Raw genomic sequence first — 22,702 nt, forward strand, 5'->3', positions numbered from 1 at the left:
TGAGCTATCAGAGCAGCCCAGCAGATATAAAGTGGGTTTTATTTGCATTTCTCTAATTACTAATGTTGTTGTTGTTCAGTCACTACGCTGTGTCTGACTCTTTGCCACCCCATGGACTGCAGCACATCAGGCTTCCCTGCCCTTCAGTATCTCCCTGAGTTTGCTCAGACTCATGTCCATTGAGTTGATGATACTATCCAACCATCTCATCCTCTGTCACCCTCTTCTCCTCCTAAGCATCTTTTCTAGTGCTTACTAGCCATTTTTTATCTTTGAAGAAATGTTTACTCAAATCCCTGCCCATTTAAAAAATGGGGTTATTTGTCATTTTATGACTTAGGATATAAAAGGCTTATTCTGACTGCTGTTGAGATAGTGTGTACAAAGAACACAAATTACTTTTGAAAACACAAGAAAAATTTTTTGTATTTTTTAAAAGTTTCCAGTTTTGAAATCAAAAGAGATGAGTACATCCTCTGGCACTCAAAGTCCATCCTTGACCAGGGCTGGAGCTCAGAAAACCAGATCCTCTGTGAACCATAGTGTCTTAATGTATAAAGTAGACCTGCTGGGTCCTAATTAGAACATAGTGCTCACCAAAGGCTCAAGATGAGGAAACTAGGGTGCTGGGGCTTTGGCTGTCACAGCACAAGATGCAAGGGTAAGGTTTCATGCTTACCCGAAGTAGAGAGGTGACTGTATTACCCTACAGTCGGAAAAACTGTGGACATATTGACAATGCTGTGGGAACTGGATTTTGCCCCACTGAGTGCCTGAGACAGGTTTTCTCAAATCAGAAGAGGTAGGGAATGGATGGCTTATATTTGGACCATCCTTTTTAATAAACGGGCTTCCCAGGTGGCTCAGCTGGTAAAGAATCTGCCTGCAATGAGGGAGACCTGGGTTCAATACCTGAGTTGGGAAGATCCCCTGGAGAAGGGAAAGGCTACCCAGAACTCCAGCGTTTTGGCTTGGAGAATTCCATGGACTATATAGTCCTTGGGGTCACAAAGAGTCGGACACGACTGAGCGACTTTCACTTCACTTTTAATAAATACTGTTGTGGAATTAGATAGTGAACCTGGACTCACTGATCTGAGAGAGGACCATGGAACGTGAGGAGAAGAACACCTCAGAGGAGGACAGTTAGAAGGAAGCATACCATAATAGTCAGAGAAAACTGCTGTAACAAAGCGATGCAGCAACACAGTGGCCAGAAGAACAAAGGGTTGTATTTCTGTCTTACACCACAGTGTCAACGTGGGTGGTGCAAGAGGTGGGCGCCTCTCCTTGGACTGTGTGCCCTGCCTCGGTAGCATCATCACAGTCGCTGGTAGATACTGGGTGGCTGTGAGTGCAGGTCCCAGCCATCAGGAAGGAGAAAGTATGGAGGACTCGCCCCCACGTCACCCCAGGCCTGTGGATGCTCCACGTCAGCTCTGCTCACGTTCCATGATGACAGCCACATCACTTGCTCACATCTGACTTCCGGGGAGGTGGGGAGAGGCTGTCCAGATGGGCAGCAGAGGCCTGGCTATAATTCCTTCCCTATGGAAAACAGAAGAATGGCGTTGGTGAACAGCCCACAGTGCGTGCCACAGACACCAAAACTCTCATGTCGCTATGACTATGAAGTCGGCTTAGGCATATTTTTATTTCCTTTTTTTGTGTAGGTATCTGGATTTTTCTGAAGGTTTCATATTGCTCTCACAACAAACCAAAAGTGATAGTTGTAATCTCCGTTCTGGAGTCAAACTGGATGCAAATTAGCCTTACTAACTGGGTGAACTTTGACCCATGACTTCTCTGTGATCCTCTGCTTTCCTCAATAGTAGAACCTACTTCCCTGGTGGCTAAGATGGTAAAGAATCCACCTGCAATGCAGGAGACCCAGGTTCAATCGCTGGGTCGGGAAGGGCATGGCAACCCACTCGAGTATTCTTGCCTGGAGAATCCCATGGACAGAGGAGCCCAGCAGCCTACAGTCCATGGGGTCCCAGAGTCGGACACGACTGAAGCAACTTAGCATGCACGCACTTCCCTAGTAGTTGTGAGAACTGAGAGTGAAGACCTACAGCATGCTTTGCCTTGAGCCTGGAACACAGATACCGCATGTGAATAGTATTGGGCATCACTAGCATTACAATAATTACGACGGCTATTATTAGCATCAGACCACCTAATACACAGGGCCTGATTATGTTTGGAGCATCACTACCCATGAGCTGCTGCCTTGTCTTTCGTCTGTCTCTCCTTTCTCCTCCTTAGCCCCTTCACATATTCATTAAACACTTGAGGCTTGTCTCTCTCATCTCTCCCTCTGCCTTTATGATCACTCTCTAACTCTTTTTCCTCCTCCACATCCCTGCAGACTCCAAGGGTTAGAGGGCAGTCATGGATCCTGCTTGGAGATAGAAGTGGCTGCCTTTCAGGTCCCTTCATTATTTATATCTGATCCCAAGGGTGCAACAGCAGTCCCATTTGCATCCCTGGGACATCCTGTAGAGGCGCTAACTTGAGCTGGTCCCCTTCCTGTCCCCAGTTAGCAGGACTAACCACCCCCCCTTTCCCATCTACTGCTCATTCCCCTTCCTCCTGCCTTTCCTCTCTACTCCCAAATATGTGCAAGCTTGGATGAGCACAAGTTGAGGAGCCTTTTAAACAGCTCATTAAAACTATTAAAAGCTGAAAATTGACCTTGGGAAATGACTGTGCAATAGCTTTATTAGATTTCTTGGGTGAAAAAAAAAAAAAAGAAAAGTTAGCCTGGCTGTCTTACTACTGATTTCTCGGGGCTCTCCATACAAGCTTCTAAATTTGGATCTTGAGAATTATTGAGCTTCTATTGGAGAAAAAAAAGAATCTGAAGTCCTGCCAGAGCCCAGAGTAATTGTCCAGTTCTTCTTCCCAGAGCCCTTGGAGGGGAAAGAGACCAGCTCTTTAGATTTGGGGGAAAGAGGGAGTTGTTACTGAGTTGTTGAGTTTTTGCTGGGGAAGAGGTGCATGGAGTCCTACTAAACTGACTCCCCTCTTTATCACCTTGAAATGAATCTTTGCAAGCACTCATGATTAGTAGGAAGTGGGGGAGGGGTGGATAAAATACCAAAACCCACTTAGTAAAGAAAAGCAAATCATTCAAAGCATATTTTAAAGACAAACGTGCCGATGCAGCTCTTTGTTCTATTTTCTGAAAGATGTGTGTGGTGTGTGGTGGGGCTGGGCTTAAGCACTAGTGGAAAGGAAATGGGAGTGAACTGTGAGCACATGCATGTGTTTGAATGGTCCTGAGCCAGCCTGTGTGGCAGTGAGGGCCTAAACCACATGTCAGAAGACTGGTACCTGGGCAAGCCTTGCCCCTCATCAGAGCAAAGCAAGCACGGTGCTCCTTACCCACGGCTACCAAGGATAATGAGAATGGATGCTAGCCCTCCCAGGTCCTCTCACTTCTAGCAGTCCTGAGGCTTACAGGATCAGATTCCATCAGGGTTTCCTGAACATCTGCTCTGCCCCAGGCACTGCCCAAACCGTGTCATCTGGCCCTGCTGTATTCATTTCATTTTGTCTTCACAGCATCTCCATGACAAAAGCATTATCAACCCCATTTTTCAGAGGGGGAGACTGAAGCTTAAGGAGGGAAAGTGACTTGCCCCAAACCACCCAGCCATGAAGTGGCAGCACCAGAACTCAAACCCACCTCTTCCAAGGCTCAGTCAAGCTTTTGAACCGTAGTGGGTGAATGTGCATGTGTTCACGCACGTGGATTAAGGGGACAGAGACTGGCTTGTGATTTTCTTTTTTAGTTACCTAACTGTATGCCTTTTCCAGTCCTGTGGCCATTGCTGAGTTTTCCAAATTTGCTGGCATATTGAGTCAGCACTTTCACAGCATCATCTTTTAGGATTTGAAAGAGCTCAACTGGAATTCCATCACCTCCACTAGCTTTGTTCGTACTGATGCTTTCTAAGGCCCACTTGACTTCACATTCCAGGATGTCTGGCTCTAGGTCAGTGATCACACCATCATGATTATCTTAGTGGTGAAGATCTTTTTTGTACAGTTCTTCTGTGTATTCTTGCTACCTCTTCTTAATATCTTCTGCTTCTGTTAGGTCCATACCATTTCTGTCCTTTATCGAGCCCATCTTTGCATGAAATGTTCCCTTGGTATCTCTAATTTTCTTGAAGAGATCCCTAGTCTTTCCCATTCTGTTGTTTTCCTCTATTTCTTTGCATTGATTGCTGAGGAAGGCTTTCTTATGTCTTCTTGCTATTCTTTGGAACTCTGCATTCAGATGCTTATATCTTTCCTTTGCTCCTTTGCTTTTCATTTCTCTTCTTTTCACAGCTATTTGTAAGGCCTCCCCAGACAGCCATTTTGCTTTTTTGCATTTCTTTTCCATGGGCATGGTCCAAGATGAGGCTGTGAAAGTGCTGCACTCAATATGCCAGCAAATTTGGAAAACTCAGCAGTGGCCACAGGACTGGAAAAGGTCAGTTTTCATTCCAATCCCAAAGAAAAGCAATGCCAAAGAATGCTCAAACTACTGCACAATTGCACTCATCTCACATGCTAGTAAAGTATTGCTCAAAATTCTCCAAGCCAGGCTTCAGCAATATGTGAACCGTGAACTTCCTGATGTTCAAGCTGGTTTTAGAAAAGGCAGAGGAACCAGAGATCAAATTGCCAACATCTACTGGATCATCAAAAAAGCAAGAGAGTTCCAGAAAAACATCTATTTCTGCTTTATTGACTATGCCAAAGCCTTTAACTGTGTGGATCACAATCAACTGTGGAAAATTCTGAGAGAGATGGGAATACCAGACCACCTGACCTGCCTCTTGAGAAATCTGTATGCAGGTCAGGAAGCAACAGTTAGAACTGGACATGGAACAACAGACTAGTTCCAAGTAGGAAAAGGAGTACATCAAGGCTGTATATTGTCACCCTGCTTATTTAACTTCTATGCAGAGTACATCATGAGAAATGCTGGACTGGAAGAAACACAAGCTGGAATCAAGATTGCCGGGAGAAATATCAATAACCTGAGATATGCAGATGACACCACCCTTGTGGCAGAAAGTGAAGAGGAACTAAAAAGCCTCTTGATGAAAATGAAAGAGGAGAGTGAAAAAGTTGGCTTAAAGCTCAACATTCAGAAAATGAAGATCATGGCATCTGGTCCCATCACTTCATGGGAAATAGATGGGGAAACAGTGGAAACAGTGTCAGACTTTATTTTTGGGGGCTCCAAAATCACTGCAGATGGTGACTGCAGCCATGAAATTAAAAGATGCTTACTCCTTGGAAGGAAAGTTATGTCCAACCTAGATAGCATATTCAAAAGCAGAGACATTACTTTGTCAACAAAGGTCCGTCTAGTCAAGGCTATGGTTTTCCCAGTGGTCATGTATGGATGTGAGAGTTGGACTGTGAAGAAGGCTGAGCGCCGAAGAATTGATGCTTTTAAAGTGTGGTGTTGGAGAAGACTCTTGAGAGTCCCTTGGACTGCAAGGAGATCCAACCAGTCCATTCTGAAGGAGATCAGCCCTGGGATTTCTTTGGAAGGAATGATGCTAAAGCTGAAACTCCAGTACTTTGGCCACCTCATGCAAAGATTTGACTCATTGGAAAAGACTCTGATGCTGGGAGGGATTGGGGACAGGAGGAGAAGGGGACGACAGAGGATGAGATGGCTGGATGGCATCACTGACTCGATGGACGTGAGTCTCAGTGAAGTCCAGGAGTTGGTGATGGACAGGGAGGCCTAGCGTGCTGCAATTCCTGGGGTTGCAAAGAGTCGGACACGACTGAGTGACTGAAATGAACTGAATTGTATGCTTCCCTCTCCTCTTCTCTCAGCTCCTTGAGGGCCCTGCACATTGATCCCCAGTGTAACTCCCAAACCCAGCCTGGTGCTGGGAAGGAGTGAAGAAGACAGAAGATGGAAAAGTTGGGTTCTCAGCCCTCAGGGTGCTAAGGGAAGCAGATGAGGACCTTTCTTCCTGAAGTTCAAACTTTGCCGAAAATCCGTTTTGTAGAGGATCCTGGCTAACATTCCCTAAAGGAACTGTGGTCTTTTTTTTTTTTAAGCTTAGGGCCACACCACGTAGCATGTGGGATCTTAGTTCCCCAGCCAGGGATTGAACCTGTGCCCGCTGCAATGGAAGGGTGGAGTCTTAACCACTGGACCACTAGGGAAGACCCAGGAACTGCAGTCTTGGTCCTTGCTTCTTCCGCAGCCTTGTAGAGTCCCGGAGATAACGTGTCGCTCCATCTCCTCCTCTGGAGAGGGGCTAGAATGCAAGTGGCCATCCTCACTTGTTGGAGTAATGTTGAAAGGCTAAAAACAGATTTTCTGTGCTTGTAGTGAATTGTGCAAAGCAGTATTTCAGTAATCAAAAGGTGGTTTGACAGAACAACGCTCACTTAGAAGTCTGAATCTAGTAGGTTCCTGTTTCTGGACTCCACCTTCTTTATAGAGTTGGGAGGATTAAGTACAATAAAATAATAGATGTGCTGAATGGTAGTTGGCAATAGTATTATTTCTATGCACCTTGCTCCTTTCCTTTACAAACTCAGAATTCTCCCTGAGCTCATTTTCTTTTGAAACCTAATTTAAAGAAATGAAGAATACAATGAGATACCACTCCTCATCTATCAGATTGGCAAAAATCCAAAAGTTTGATAGAATAGTCTGTTAGTAAGTCTCCAGGGGAAACGGCCACCCTCACCCATTGCCAGTGGGAATGTAAATGTCTACAACTCTAACAAAATTACACATGCCCTTGATCTTTGACCCAATATAGTCACTTCTATCCTGGAGACATGCTGTCAAAACACATAAAAAAGATATGAGACATATAAACCAGTTGCAATGTATAGGGCTCATTTGCATCCAGATTTGAACAACCAATTGTAATAACAAGAAAAGGAACTGTGAACATTAGTTGAGTATTTAATAAATTCTAAGAAATTATCATTATTACTTTTAGGTGTGACCATGGTATTATGGTTATGTTTTGTTTAAATAGTTCTTATCTGTTAGAAAAATTATGAATGGAATACAACGAGTGGAATGTGCTTTAAAGTAATTCTGGAGGAAGGAATATGTGGGTTGAAAGGTACTTGGGAGCTTACAATAAAATTATGACATTACAGATAAAGCTGAAATTCCCCTTGACCTCACCTAGTGGTCCTAACCCTAATCCTAGGACTCTCCTTATGTAACCACTGTTTCCAGTTTGCTTTGAATCCTTTCATACATTTTTTCTGGGCATTTAGAACTATACATACGGTGAATCAGTGGTAAAGCAATGCGGGAGACTCGGGTTCAGTGCCTGGGTTGGGAAGATTCCCTGGAGAAAGAAAGGCAACCCATTCCAGTATTCTTGCCTGGGAAATCCCATGGACAGAGGAGCCTGGCAGGCTATAGTCCATGGTATTACAAGAGTTGGACATGACTTATCGACTAAACCATCACCTCCATATACTCATAAGGGGTGAAGGGACAGTATTTTTTTCCATTTACCCAAATGACCAACTGTCCTGCCTTGTGCTATCTCGCAGTCATGTATTTGGAGTCTCCACATTAGCGTGAGATCTGTTCTGTTCTTCCTCGCTGCACAGCATAGCATGACAAGGGTGTACCATAGGTCATTCACTCATTCCCACCATGATGGGCACTTACCTTTTGTGATTACAATCACTGCTGCAATGAACATCCTTGGATGCGTCTCCTCATGTATGAGAGAGTGTTTCCATAGAATGGATAGTGAGAAATGTAGCTGTTCGGTCCTAGAATATTTTCTGTTCTATGTTAATAGATACAGACCTTGCATTCCCTGTATGATGTTTTCTACCTCCAAAATCTCAGAGCCTTGTTTCCTCCTTAGTCAGATGGGGATGTTATTTTTTGGTTATCACCAGTTTGCCTATTACTTTATAATACTGTCCCCAGCTCACCTTCTGCGTCCTTCATCTCTTTGAATTATGGCTCTAGGCTCACACTTCTACTTCTTGCTTTGTCATCCAACCAGGCTGGCTCTTTCCCAGCCCCACCCTCTCTTCCCTTCCTCTGGGAAACCCCTTGCCATGGGCCTGCACCTTTTTCCCATCCTTGTGTGTTGCCCACATTCCCCCTACTCTCTGACAGAAGAAAGACAAATATGAAAGGAATGATGGAATTAGAAAATCACCATTTGGCAAACACCATATTAAGAAATTTTGAGGAAGAACCATCAATAATGACAGTGCTACTGGGCAGGAGTTTGGGGAGTAACAGGAGATTTCCACAGTCTCCAATAGCATCAAGTAATGAGATGTGCTTTCTGATATGATGAAAAATTAAACATTTCTTCTGTGACGTTTCTGCTAAAGAAACAAGAGTCTAAATCTAATCATGGGGAAATATCAGACCAATCCAAAGTAAATGCCATTCCATAAGATAACTGGCCTGCTCACCAGGAGTGGGTGGATTTTACTGTATGGAGATTATACCTTGGCACACCTGATTTTTTAAAATATAGCTGATCCACGCTCTTTAGAACTATCAATATCAGGGGGAAAAGACTAGGAACTATTCCAGATTATAGGAGACTGAATAGACAAATGAATGTACCCTGTGAAAAAGAAATTTCCATTTGTTATCAAGAACATTACTGGGATGAAGGGTAAAATCTGAATAAGATTTCTGTATAGACAGTGGTGTGTAAATGTTAATTCCCTGATTTTGATAACTATATTATGGTGATGTAAGAGAACAATCTTGTTTTTAGGAGTAGACTCTTTATTATTTGGCAGCAAAAGGACATTCTATCATGTCTATAACTCAAGATCAAACAATTGATAGATTGGATGGATGGATGGATAGATGGGTGGATGGATGGTGTTAAAAGAAAACAAAATGGAGACCAGGCTTGAGGATCCCCCAAGCAGACAAAGCCAGTTAAGTAAAACTTATTCTAGCTAATTTCATGACCATAAAGAAAAACTTTACCATATTTCCTGTAAATGCCTCTGATAATCATAAACAAACTTGTCATCTTTCTAAAGTGATACCAGATAATCACTTTTAACATTTTAATTAATCTTAGTTAATCACTCTTAACTTTTAATTAATTTTAACTGTGGAAAACTCTTAAAGAGATGGAAATACCAGACCACCTGACCTGCCTCCTGAGAAATCTTTATGCAGGTCAAGAAGCAACAGTGAGAACCAGACATGGAACAACAGACTGGTTCCAAATTGGGAAAGGAGTACATCAAGGCTGTATATTGTCACCCTGCTTATTTAACTTATATGCAGAGTACATCATGAGAAACACTGGGCTGGATGAAGCACAAGCTGGAATATATCAGTAACCTCAGATATGCAGATGACACCACCCTTAGGCAGAAAGAGAAGAGAAACTAAAGAGGCTCTTGATGAAAGTGAAAGAGGAGAGTGAAAAAACTGGCTTAAAACTCAACATTCAAAAAACTAAGATCATGGCATCCGGTCCTATCACTTCATGGCAAACAGATGGGGAAACAATGGAAATGGTGAGAGACTTTATTTTCTTGGGCTCCAAAATCACTGCAGATGGTGACTACAGCCATGAAATTATAAGATGCTTGTTCCTTGAAAGAAAAGCTATGACCAACCTAGATAGTATATTAAAAAGCAGAGACATTACTTTGCTGATAGAGGTCCACCTAGTCAAAGCTATGGTTTTTCCATTAGTCAGGTATGGAAGTGAGTTGGACTATAAAGAAAGCTGAGCACCAAAGAATTTTTTGAACTGTGGTGTTGGAGGAGACTCTTGAGAGTCCCTTGGACTGCAAGGAGATCAAACCAGTCAATCCTAAGGGAAATCAGTCCTGAATATTCATTGGAAGGACTGATGCTGAAGCTGAAACTCCAATACTTAGAGCACCTAATGCAAAGAGCTGACTCATTTGAAAAGACCCTGATGTTGGGAAAGATTGAAGGCAGGAGGAGAAGGGGACAACAGAGGATGAGATGGATGGATGGCATCACCAACTCAATGGACATGAGTTTGAGCAAGCTTCAGGAGTTGGTGATGCACAGGGAAGCCTGGTGTGCTGCAGTCCATGGGGTCACAAAGAGTCAGACATGACTGAGCAACTGAACTGAATCACTTTTAACCAGTCCTCTGTATCTGGAAAACCCCATTGAAACAACCAATCATTGTAAGATCAAGGAATGTCCTCGTTTTCACTTTGTAAACCATCCTTTAATGAGCTTCTGGATTTCTGATAGTTTATGAACATTTTGTTTCTCACTCAATAGAATATCCATATCTAGTAAAGTTCTTTGAATTTCCTTTTGACAAACGATGGGTGGATGGATGGATGGATAGATGGAATACAGATAGATAAATAGATGGTGGTAGAGTGCATAGAAAATATATCCCTGAATATATTTCCAAGCTGTATAGGAAGCTGAGGTCTTTCAGCAGACAAACTTTTTATATAGATAATTCTGGGCTATCGAGAACCCCTGTGGCTCAGATGGTAAAGGATCTGCCTCCAATGCAGGAGACCCAGGTTCGATCCCTGGAGGAGGAAATGGCAACCCACTCCAGTATTCTTGCCTGGAGAATCCCCATGGACAGAGGAGCCCGCCGAACTGCAGTATATGGGGTCACAAAGAGTTGGACACGACTGAGTGACTCTACCGATTTCGTGAACCAACCTGGAAGGGGTTCTGAACTGCAGGGGGCGCCAATATACGCTCGGTAGCCGGGACAACAAGCTGCTAAGGATCCACTCCCTCCTCCCTCAGGTCATCCTGAGCTCTTTCACGTTCTGAATCTCCATGCAGGGGCTCCTGCCAGCCTTCCCTCACAGTTTCCATACTGCCTGGTTCCCCCGCCCCCTCCTCCGCAGTCAGTCCTAGTAGAGAACACTCTGAACCCCTAGCTATGCCGAACTGGGCACCGAAGCGATGCCACCAAACCTCTATTCACTCGTGACCTACATTGTCATTGGTTCCGTGGACTGTGCATTCTGCAAGTAGAAGGGGGAAATGTTACTATGACAACAGCTCCTAGCGCTGCAGGGAGGCAGAACACCTACTTAAAACAAGTTCCCTTACCCATATGGCAGGTGGACTTCATCAGTTGTTTCAGAATCAAATATCCAAACCAGGTGAACTGAAAAGAGAATATTCTTAGAAGGGCTAATTCAGAGCATTGCCCAGAGCTACCCGCTGAGATATCAAGAGTGAAGAGAACAGCAGCTTTTTAAAATATTGTGTTTTTAAAGACAAATATGAGTACAGATGAGCAGCGTGCTCTCTGGCTGCTGTGATCTTGCTGGACTGAGAAGGCAACAGACATCAATAAGCAATGGCTGAGTCCTTCCTAAAATCTCAGCCTTGGTTGGTTCCTATCATTTTCCTCTCATGGCTGCCAGGGCTTCTAGCTCTTTCTACTCCTCCTTCCAGCAAATGCCGTGTGTGTGAAAGAAAGAGGATGAGGTTCTTAGGTCTGATCCCCAGCTTTGTTGTGTATGAGCTGTGTGACCTCAGGTACATTGTTTCTTTTCTGAGGCCCAGTTTCTTCATCGGAGACAGTCGTGTTTATTCCCTTATCTAACTGTTCACAAGTGCTTCTTGAACACGGACTGTGTGCCTGAAGGAATAATACAGCTCCTACCCCAAGAACTTTATGGCTTTAGACCACTCCATATTTTTTTTCAGATTTTTTTTTTTGATGTGGGCCATTTTTAAAGTCTTTTTTTGAATTTTATTGCTTCTGTTTTATGTTTTTGGTTTTTTTGGCCACAAGGCACATCAAATCTCAGCTCCGAGACCAGGAATCTAACTCACCCCCTGCATTGGAAGGCAGTCTCAACCACTGGACCACCAGAGAAGTCCCTTAAACAACTCTTACGGGTTATAAATCAATGTTCGCTAGTTGCCTTTGCTTCTTTTCCCAGCCCCATTCACCAACCAAAGTGAGTGATAGCCTCTTCTGACTTCCACAGCCCTGGGCCAGGGCCCCCATCACAGCCCAAGTTGATGGGGTAACATTATTGACTGCATGTCTCTGTCACCCACTTGGACAGAGAGGGCTCCTCAAGGGCACAGATCAGCTTCCAACCCAGCCCTGTCTCCCCAGGGCCTGGCACCCAGTCTTTGAAAGTCAGATCCTATATAATTAATGATGTTAAAGCCTGTGCAAGTAAGTGGATTTTCTTTTTCTGATGCTCCTTGCAGAATCAATGAATTCAAGTCACAATCACCTTTTGGTGTTGGTTCCAGGAGCATGCTCTGTGAGATGCTTAGGAGGGGCCCCAAGTCGGGGGCTCAAGCGACATGTGATGAGCCACCCTCTTGTTTTTTTTATTTTTATTTTTTATTGAATCATCTGAACTTGGAGGCAGATAAACTCCACACTGGGGCTCTGGAAGGGCCTGCCAGAATGGGAGAGGTAACAAACTACTTCCTTAGGGGCCTTGTAAGAATGTGCGTGTGTGCTCAGTCACTCAGTTGTGTCCAAAATTTTGCGACCCCATGGACTGTAGCCTGCCATGCTCCTCTGTCTGTGGGATTTCCCAGGCAAGAATACTGTAGTGGGTTGCCATTTCATTCTTCAGGGAATCTTCCCAACCCAGGAATGGAACCCATCTCTCCTGCATTGACCAAAGGGTTCTCTACCACCAAGCCACCAGGGAAGTCTCACCCTCTTGTAAGTGGATTGCACTGGGGAGCTTGGAGCTGCATTAGCATGGTTAGCACTCGGATTTTGTCTGAATTTTTTGTACAGAGGGTGACTAGGGCAGAGTGTGCATGAAGATGGTAGCTTGACCCTCCCACCACCTTTGAGAGTCCCCAGTCCTTAACACTTTCCAGTTGCTTGTCTCTTTTCTGAGTCTGGTGGCACTAGTGGTAAAGAACTTGCTGCCAGTGCAAGAGATGCAGGTTCAATCTCTGGGTTGGGAAGATCCTCTGGAGGAGGGCATGGCAGCCCACTCCAGTATTCTTGCCTGGAGAATCCCATGGACAGAGGAGACTGGTGGGCTACAGTCCTTAGGGTAACAAAGAGTTGGACACAACAGAAACCACTTAGCAGACATGCACACACACCCTAGAAAGTACCATATGACACCCCTCACTACCTCCCTCTAGAACAACATCTTCCTGTTATATCATTGAGCAGCTGAGACGAGATACCCCATGGCCGAGAGGAGATATCAGACTACATCTGATACACAGAGTGCCTGATGAACTATGGATGGAGGTTCATGACATTGTACAGGAGACAGGGAGCAAGACCATCCCCATGTAAAAAAAATGCAAAAAGGCAAATGGCTGTCTGAGGAGGCCTTACAAATAGCTGAGAAAAGAAGAGAAGTGAAAAGCGAAGGAAAAAAGGAAAGATATATCCATTTGAATGCAGAGTTCCAAAGAAGAGCAAGGAGAGATAAGAAAGCCTTCCTCAGTGATCAGTGCAAAGAAACAGGAAAATAACAGAATGGGAAAGACTAGAGACCTCTTCAGGAAAATTAGAGATACCAAGGGAACACTTCTTGCAAAGATGGGCTCAATAAAGGACAGAAATGGTATGGACCTAACAGAAGCAGAAGATATTAAAAGAGGTGGCAAAAATACACGGAAGAACTGTACAAAAAAGATCTTCATGACCCAGATGATCATGATGGTGTGATCACTCACCTAGAGCCAGACATCCTGGAATGTGAAGTCAAGTGGCCTTAGGAAGCATCACTAAGAACAAAGCTAGTGGAGGTGATGGAATTCCAGTTGAGCTATTCCAAATCCTGAAAGATGATGCTGTGAAAGTGCTGCACTCAATATGCCAGCAAAGTTGGAAAACTCACAGTGGCCACAGGACTGGAAAAGGTCAGTTTTCACTCCAATCCCAAAGAAAGGCAATGCCAAAGAATGCTCAAACTACTGCACAATTGCACTCATCTCACACGCTAGCAAAGTAATGCTCAAAATTCTCCAAGCCAGGCTTCAGCAATATGTGAACTGTGAACTTCCAGATGTTCAAGATGGTTTTTAGAAAAGGCAGAAGTGCCAGAGATCAAATTGCCAACATCCTCTGGATCATTAAAAAAGCTAGAGAATTCCAGAAAAACATCTACTTCCTTATTGACTATGCCAAAGCCTTTGACTGTGTGGATCACAATAAACTGTGGAAAATTCTGGAAGAGATAGGAATACCAGACCACCTGACCTGCCTCCTGAGAAATCTGTATGCAGATCAGGAAGCAACAGTTGGAACTGGACGTGGAATAACACACTGGTTCCAAATAGGAAAAGGAGTACGTCAAGGCTGTACACTGTCACCCTGCTTATTTACCTTCTATGCAGAGTACATCATGAGAAACGCTGGACTAGATGAAGCACAAGCTGAAATCAAGATTGCTGGGAGAAATATCAGTAACCTGAGATATGCAGATGACACCACCCTTATGGCAGAAAGCGAAGAAGAACTAAAGAGCCTCTTGATGAAAGTGAAAAAGGAGAGTGAAAAAGTTGGGTTAAAGCTCAACATTCAGAAAACTAAGATCATGGCATCTGGTCCCATCACTTCATGGCAAATAGATGGGGAAACAGTGGAAATAGTGGCTGACTTTATTTTTGGGGGCTCCAAAATCACTGCGGATGGTGACTGCAGCCATGAAATAAAAAGACACTTGCTCCTCGGAAGAAAAGCTATGACCAACCTAGACGACATATTAAAAAGCAGAGACATTACTTTGCCAACAAAGGTCCATCTAGTCAAGGCTATGGTTTTTCTAGTAATCATGTATGGATGTGAGAGTTGGACTGTAAAGAAAGCTGAGTGCTGAAGAATTGATGCTTTTGAACTGTGGTGTTGGAGAAGACTCTTGAGAGTCCCTTGGAACTGCAAGGAGATCCAACCAGTCCATCCTAAAGGAGATCAGTCCTGAGTGTTCATTGGAAGGACTGATGCTGAAGCTGAAACTCCAATACTTTGGCCACCTGATGTGAAGGGCTGACTCATTTGAAAAGACCCTGATGCTGGGAAAGATTGAGGGCAGAAGGAGAAGGGAATGACAGAGGATGAGATGGTTGGATGGCATCACTGACTCAATGGACATGAGTTTGGATAAATTCTGGGAGTTGGTCATGGACAGGAGGCCTGGAGTGCTGCAGTCCATGTGGTTGCAAAGAGTCGGACATCACTGAGCGACTAAGCTGAAACTGAATTATATCATTTCCTTTCTGAGCTGAAAACAGTCTCACAGGAGCTCGTACAGAAAAGAAAAAAATCAACATAAAACAAAGCATCAAAACTCTGGGGACGGGTTTCCCAGGTGCCTCAATGGTAAAGAATTCACCTGCCAACGCAGGAGACACAGGTTCCACCCCTGGTCTGGGAGGATCCCATGTGCCTCAGAGCGACTAAGCTCATATGCTGCAACTCTAGAGCCTGTCCTCTAGAGCCTGGAAGCCACAACTCCTGAGCCCACGTACCTCGACTACTGAAGCCTGCTCACCTAGGGCCTGTGCTCTGCAACAAGAGAAGCCACAGCAGTGAGAAGCCCGTACGCTACAACTGGAGCGTAGTCCCTGATTTCTACAAGTAGAGAAAAAAGCCCACATAGCAGCAAAGACTCAACACAGCCAAAAATAAATTAAAAAAAAAAGCTCCAGGGACATGAACCTAAAACCATGTCACCCTTTCTCAATTTCAGCGTCTCTGTCCCCAAGGGGCTTAGAGAGAAATGTGGAACATCACTTCGGTAATCCCTTGTGGACACAATTACGTTGTAGTTACTGCCTGTGGGGACCTACTTGGGATTTCTCATCTTACTCTGATTGCATTCAAAACTAGATTAGATTCTATTGATTCTGTCATAAAAAATAAAGGCGGCCTGCCTCTCCCCCTCCCGTAATCTTCTGTTTGCTTAATATAAAAAATCTGCCCTGTGCTTCTTAGGCTTCTACCTGCCTTTGTTTGTTCTGCTCCACTTCTAGTCCTTGCCCTCCTCAACACCCACATCTCCCCTCAGTCTTGTGCATGGACTTAAATTTTTATTGCTCTTATTTGCTGGTCTCTGTTACGGCTATTCACTCTCCCAGCTGCCAAAGGGGAAAGGAGAAATATTTCTCCGATTCCCGGGTAGTGTTGTTATTGGCCAAACGGTTTTCCAATGAATTCTTCTATATTTATTGGCCCTAAAAGTTATTTATTCCCATTATAAGCAATTTCCCTTATGATAAAGGAAAAGCTGACTGTGACCCACGAGGAGGGTCAGACCCCTTGAGAGATCTCTATGCGTGCATAAGTGGGTGTGTGCTCAGTCGTATTTGACTCTTTATGACCCCATGGACTGTAGCCAGCCAGGCTCCTCTGTCCATGGGATTCTCCAGACAAGAATACTGGAATAGGTTGTATGCCCTCCTCCAGGGGATCTTCCCAACACAGGGATCAAACCCTCACCCCCAGTCCCCTGCATCACAGGTGGATTCTTTACCAACTAGCCACCAGGGAGGCCTGAGATGTCTCTATATTCACTATTATATGGCAAATGTTCACACCTTTTAAGGCCCAGCTAGATGTCCCTACCGCGTGAAGTCTTTCTTGGGTCCTCCAGGAAAGCAGATGAGAAGGAAGAGAGAAAGCCAGACTGAGGACTCAGAATAAATCCATTAATGAAAATCATAGAGATACAGTTGTAATGATCTCACACTGACCAGGGGTCAGGAGACCTCGGTTGACTCACCTTTTCCCCTCAAATTCCAGTTACTTGTCATTCTTTCTTTCTTTCTTTCTTTCTTTTTTTTTTTTTTTTTTTGCCATATCTGAGCACCACTATTAACTTATAATTTTCCTTGATATACACTTGCTTATTGTGCTTTCTTTACTGACATTTATTTTTAAAGAAATGTTATCAAGATCTCTTGCCATAACTAGGAGATAGTTTTTTAAATGAATGCTGCTGCTGCTGCTAAGTCGCATTAGTCGTGTCTGACTCTGTGTGACCCCGTAGATGGAAGCCCACCAGGCTCCTCTGTCCCTGGGATTCTCTAGGCAAGAATACTGGAGTGGGTAGCCATTTTAAATGAATACAGTGAAACAAAACAATGGCACTGCCAAGGCTCTGACCTTGTCATCAGGGGAAGTCAGAGGGTATCCCGGCACCAGACTGAGACTGGCTCCTTAGCAAACATCAGGAAGACTGAACAAGGCTTGAAAAGGGAATATCTTTCTCACGATGTGATTTGTGCCCATAGAATGCCACCTAAAAATCATCTTCTGCACCCTCTCAAATCCCTCCACACACCAGTGGGGCTTACCCCACAGTTTAAGGGTGAGGTTAAATGCTCAAAGAAAGGTTGATTTCATACTACTACAAAATGCTCCCACATTACATGAGTTTCCTAACGTTTGCCTGAGGATCTATACCCACAAACCCCAGAAAATCTAAGCTCAGCAGTCTCAGTACATCCAAACTTCTCTTGCAGTGGCCAGAAGCTAGACCAGAATTCTGGCCACCAGATACACAGGTTTAAATTTTTTTTTTAATTAAAAAAAATCCAGTTTAACAGTAAAATCATCCCTTCTTTCCACCCTTCTACTCTTACTATTTATCCTTTCTTTCTTTCTTTCTTTCTTGAGTGTTCCTGGTCTTTTACTAGAGGTCAAAAAAATAATAAACACTCATGGAGAATCTGTGCAGATACAACTCTTTAGGAAAACTGACCTTCATGTAAGGGAGTGAACCTTAGTTAGCAGTAATGTTTGTTCATTATGAGAGACAAAGATGGGAAAAATCCAAACTCCTAACAATAAGATATTGACTCCAAAAGCCATGGGACCCTTAAACAATAGAATTCTTTGCAGCCATTTAAAATTATATTTAGAAATATGTAATTGACATAGAGAGACATTTATACCATAGAATCAGTTCAGGCAGTCTGTCATACAATTATATAAATTAAATATGATCTGTAATGGAATTTAAGCCCAATATTCCTCAGTTTCCTTGTCTTCCATGATAACTTGCATTATTAGGTCCTTTAGCTATAGAAATTAAGGCTTCCATGCCCAAGTGAGTTGGAAAAATCTAGATTAATCACAGCAAAATGAACTTTGCTATTAAATTTCTCAAGTCTTTTTGAATATACCAATGAGCATCATGAATTTCCAAGAGGAGGTGCTATCATGGGTCATTTTCTAAAACCTATTTAATCATGAAACTGGTGTCCTGAGGGCCATACTTTGGAAAGATGGATAAATAATTGAATATGCCTTAATGAATCAATATAGAAGTCTAAAAGTACCTACAAAATGCTAACAGGGATTCTGTCTGGCTATTAGAAGTATGGGTGGCTTTTATTTGGTGATTTTTCCCACAATAAACATTTCTGTTTTCTAAAATTTAAATATCAAGCTGTTCTGTAATTGTTTAATTTTTAAAAGATGGCTGGAGAAGGGATAGAGATGTGGGGCGAGAGCTCTTGTTCTCACAGTCAGCGTGCACACAGGCCAATGTTAATCCCTGCTGTTCTAAAGCAATGAGGCAGGTTAACTGGATGGTTTTTACCGCAGTTCCCATTGGCCATCGTGGAAAACACTCTCTTTTCAGTTATAGCCTAGTCACCCCCATCACCATTATCATCATCAAAGTCATTTAGTCATTGATATGCTGTTCTTTTAATTTTTTTATTGAAGTAAAATTCACCTAACAAAATTAATCATTTTAAAGTGACATTTAGTTCTTTCACAAGGTTAGGCAACCATCACCTCTATCTAGTTCCCATTGACCCCGTCCGATGAGGATATCTACAAGAACTGAGGTGGGCTGTCAAAGGCATAGATACATAGTTACATTAATAAAGCATAAAATCAGGGCCATAAAAAGGAGAAAGGGATAAATATACCAAGCAGGAGGTTAATATAATGCTGTGACTAAGTATCAAGAGTATCTCTGAATTTCCTGGCAGCCTGGGCAAAATAGGAAGCACAAGGATAAATGGCTCTCATCAGAAAATAGAAAGTTTGGTATAACTCAAATAAACTATAGTGTTTTTCTGGAACTTAATTCTAAAACTTTTCATGTGGATTTCATACACAGAACATTAATGCATATTAATATGCATAATAGGCAGTGCACTTGACTATAATTTCATAACAAATGTAAAAGGAATGATTTTCATATAGTTGTTTTCCAATAAATATTTACTAGGTTAATAAGTAAATAAATTATGAATAAAAAATAAGTCCATTGCATTCTTATCTCACACATCCTTCATAAATTTGTCAGTATGATAGAACTAAATGCCAAACAAAGAATGCAATCATCCCAATAAAGAAATTATTTTTTAAAAAACCTAAACTGTATTGAAGCTATTAACTGTTTTAATCAAATTAAAATATTGGGAAACCCTGGTCTATCTTCTGATAGCACTAACAGTGGGCTTTCCCAGTGTCTCAGATGGTAAAAAAAAAAAAATCTGCCTGCAGTGCAGGAGATGTGGGTTTGATCCCTGGGTGGGGACGATCCCCTGGAGGAGGGTATGCCCACTCCAGTATTCTTGCTGGGAAAATCCCATGGACAGAGGAGCCTGGCCAGCTACACTCCATGGGGTCACAAAGAGTCAGACATGAATAAAGTGACTGAGCACAAACATGTAGAAAAATCATAAAGCTTTTGGCACTATCTAATTCCTTTATAGTTTTATGGTGATATTAGGATAAACTGGTCTCCATTCTTCATTCAAGATATGCGTAAGTTGTTTGTTTAAAGGTCAAAACTTAAAAGATTTTTCGGGAGTTCCTAAAATCTGTCTACTCCCTAAATAATGGCAATATGAGAGTTCGAACAGCCACTGTGCACAGCGTTGCCCTTCTGTCAATGGGATAGACTCAACCCATCCAAACTGCAATTATTCAGTCATTCCTGTCTTAGATTTCAAGAGAGGAAATTCTGCCACCCAGCAGTAGTTTTGTGAGTTTTCTAGGTGCTAGCGTTTCCCCTGGAGAAGGAGATGGCAACCCACTCCAGTATTCTTGCCTGGATAATCCTATGGACAGAGAAGCCTGGCCAGTTACAGTCCATGGTTTGCAAAGAATCATATAAGGCTGAGCATGCAACACTCACTCAATCATTCAGCCTAAAGACTAAGGCTTAAGGCATGCACCCCAATATTCATAGCAGCATTATTTGCAATTGTCAATATATGGAAGCAGCTTAAATATCCATCAACGAATGAATGGATAAAGAAGATGTGGTACATATACATATATATATATATGATGGAATACTACTCAGCCATAAAAAGAATGAAGTTTTGCCATTTGCAACAACATGGATGGACTTGGGGGGCATTATTAAGTGAAATAAAACAAAGAGAAAGACAAATACTGTATGATTCATCTCTTCTATGTGGAACCCCCCCAAAATACAACAGAATAGTGAATATAACAAAAAAGAAGCAGACTCATAGATATAAAGAATAAACTAGTGGTTACCAGTGGGGAGAGCAAAGCTGGAAGGGACAGCCTAGGGGTAAGGGATTAAGAGGTACAAATCCCTTAAAATAAGCTGCAAGGATATATTGTAAAATGTGAGAAATATAACCAATATTTTGTAATAACTATTTAAAAATTGTGAATCACTATATTGTACACCTGTAATTTATATAATATTGTATATCAACTACACTTCAATTTAAAAACAGCCATAAAAAAAAAAAAAGACTTGAGATTCCCTGGCCACCCAACGGTTAGGACTCTGTGTTTCCACTGCAGGGGACATGGGTTTGATCCCTGGTGGGGAACTAAGATCCTGCCTGCTGTGTAGCATGGCCAAAAATAAATAAAGTGTACAACTCGGGGGTTTTTAATATATTCCTAGACTTCTACGTGCATCACCATAATAATTTTTTTTTTTAAGGCTATGGTTTAAGAACAAATATTCTCCTTCTTCTCTACCTCTCAGATGGGGAAAACATACGGAAGGTCCTCATGAACCATTTGCAGGAGGATCACAGTGGCTGCCATGAAAGGAAATGAACTGGAAGTCACGTCCAACTATCAACAACAGATTTCCCAGGTTTTGACACTCAGACTAAGTTTAATCTTAAAAAGTTTTTTTCTTTCTGGTATGCTCTAATTATTCTATAATCTTGTATGATTGACTCATGAAACGTTGTTGGGTTTTGTTTTGATAAGAAAGAAGGAAAGGGTAAGAAAACAGGTTGAAAGTGACAGGAGCCGTGGTGCAGAAGGCCACTTGACTGTCCCCTCAGTGGCTGTGCCGCTTGGGGAGAATCCTTCCCTTTCTCTCTGTGCGCTGGGGGTGAACACCCCCGCCTTGCAGACATGCAGGGAAGATTCAGTGAGCCAATGCAGAGCTCAGTGGTTCAGACCGAGCATGCATTTATTTATACATTGTGAATATAATATTAGAAATGATAGCTATTAACATTACTAATTGAGATTTTTACTTTGCATAATGGCAAAACATTTACACAATAGTAAAAAAAAAAAAAAGAAGAAGAAGAAAAAGTTGTCTCTAATCCTATCACCCCAGCAAGCCAAGCTATGGTCATTTGCCCCAGGCCTCGTCTAGTCCTGACCCACATGATTCATATGTGGTCATAATCATATTGTAAGTGCAATTTCATATTCTGATTTTTCAGCTAACATTATATGATAAGCACTTTCTGCCACATGTGAATGATTAAATGGTGATTTTAAAAGCCATACGTATTCAGGGACAACAAGATGCAGTGACCCTCTATAGCACAAGGAACGTCCTTCATATTCTCTAAAATAAAATCCCTCAAGATGACCGATGCTGGCCCTTGAAGTAACCAAATTCAGTGCAGTAAAACCAATGTCAAAGAAGGCAAGCCCATCAGGGCACTTTGGGTGAGGAGGGAGCGTTAACCTTTTATAAGCTTGAAAGCTGATGGGCTTCAGTTGGCTACAATGTGCAAAGGTACCTCAGAATATGATCTGAGGATGTACTGCCTTTCTGAAAGTGAGGGTAGAATCTGACCTCCAGAACCAAACCAGGGGTCTTTGAAGCCTGAAGATCAAGAAAGGCCAACCCTGGTGTGAGGACTGTGGCTCTTCCTCCCCTACAGGCTGACGTCTAGGCAGGTGGAGACTGGGAAGGAAAGGGCCAGCCAGAGCAAGGAGGTGAGAGGGCAGGGAACTTGCTTAGGGACAAAGGTAGAGCACCGTTAGGCAGACAGATCAAGTGTGGATCAGGAAATAGTGTGTCAAAATTGCTGGCCTGGAAAGTTGAAGGCTTTGAGTTCTGCTAAAGAGCTTTGAATGTAATTGGGCGGGTATTGGCCAGCCCCGGAGAGTTGTTGAATAAGGAAGCAGGCCAGCCAAGGTGTTGAGAGAGAAAGAGAAGAGAATTAAGTAGTGTGCATGGACAGAAAAGAAAACCGCTCCGACAGGGGTGCAGAAGAGGAGGAAACCAGCAGCAAGACGGTGGCTGACGGGTGCTATTGCTGCGTTCCGGTCTCCGTTCTGGCTATTTGGTGTGTACTCACCAGTTCAGTCCTTAGAGCAACCTTCTGATTTAGGTACTGTTATTATAACTCCTGTTCACCAGAGGAAAATTATTAGGTGATCTGGGCAAGTTGCCAAGGTCACAAATAGTCGTGACAGCCCCAGCACAGAAATCCAAGTGGGCTGGTTCTGGAGAGAGGCCACCAGGCGAGTAGGGGAAG

The 22,702-nt window shown here is 43.0% G+C and overlaps 1 long non-coding RNA gene across 1 annotated transcript in view; it reads left to right on the top strand.

Annotated features, from left to right (window-relative positions):
• LOC109575979 (uncharacterized) overlaps positions 1–21,532 on the top strand; it is a 100,230-nt gene extending 78,698 nt beyond the window's left edge. The window contains exon 8 of the long non-coding RNA XR_011563011.1: positions 20,950–21,532. This is a non-coding gene — a long non-coding RNA (uncharacterized lncRNA). The remainder of the gene's footprint in view (positions 1–20,949) is intronic.
• Positions 21,533–22,702: the final 1,170 nt, after the last annotated feature.

This window comes from Bos indicus, chromosome 22 (genome assembly GCF_029378745.1).
Source record: "Bos indicus isolate NIAB-ARS_2022 breed Sahiwal x Tharparkar chromosome 22, NIAB-ARS_B.indTharparkar_mat_pri_1.0, whole genome shotgun sequence".
Classification (NCBI taxonomy): Eukaryota; Metazoa; Chordata; class Mammalia; order Artiodactyla; family Bovidae; genus Bos; species Bos indicus.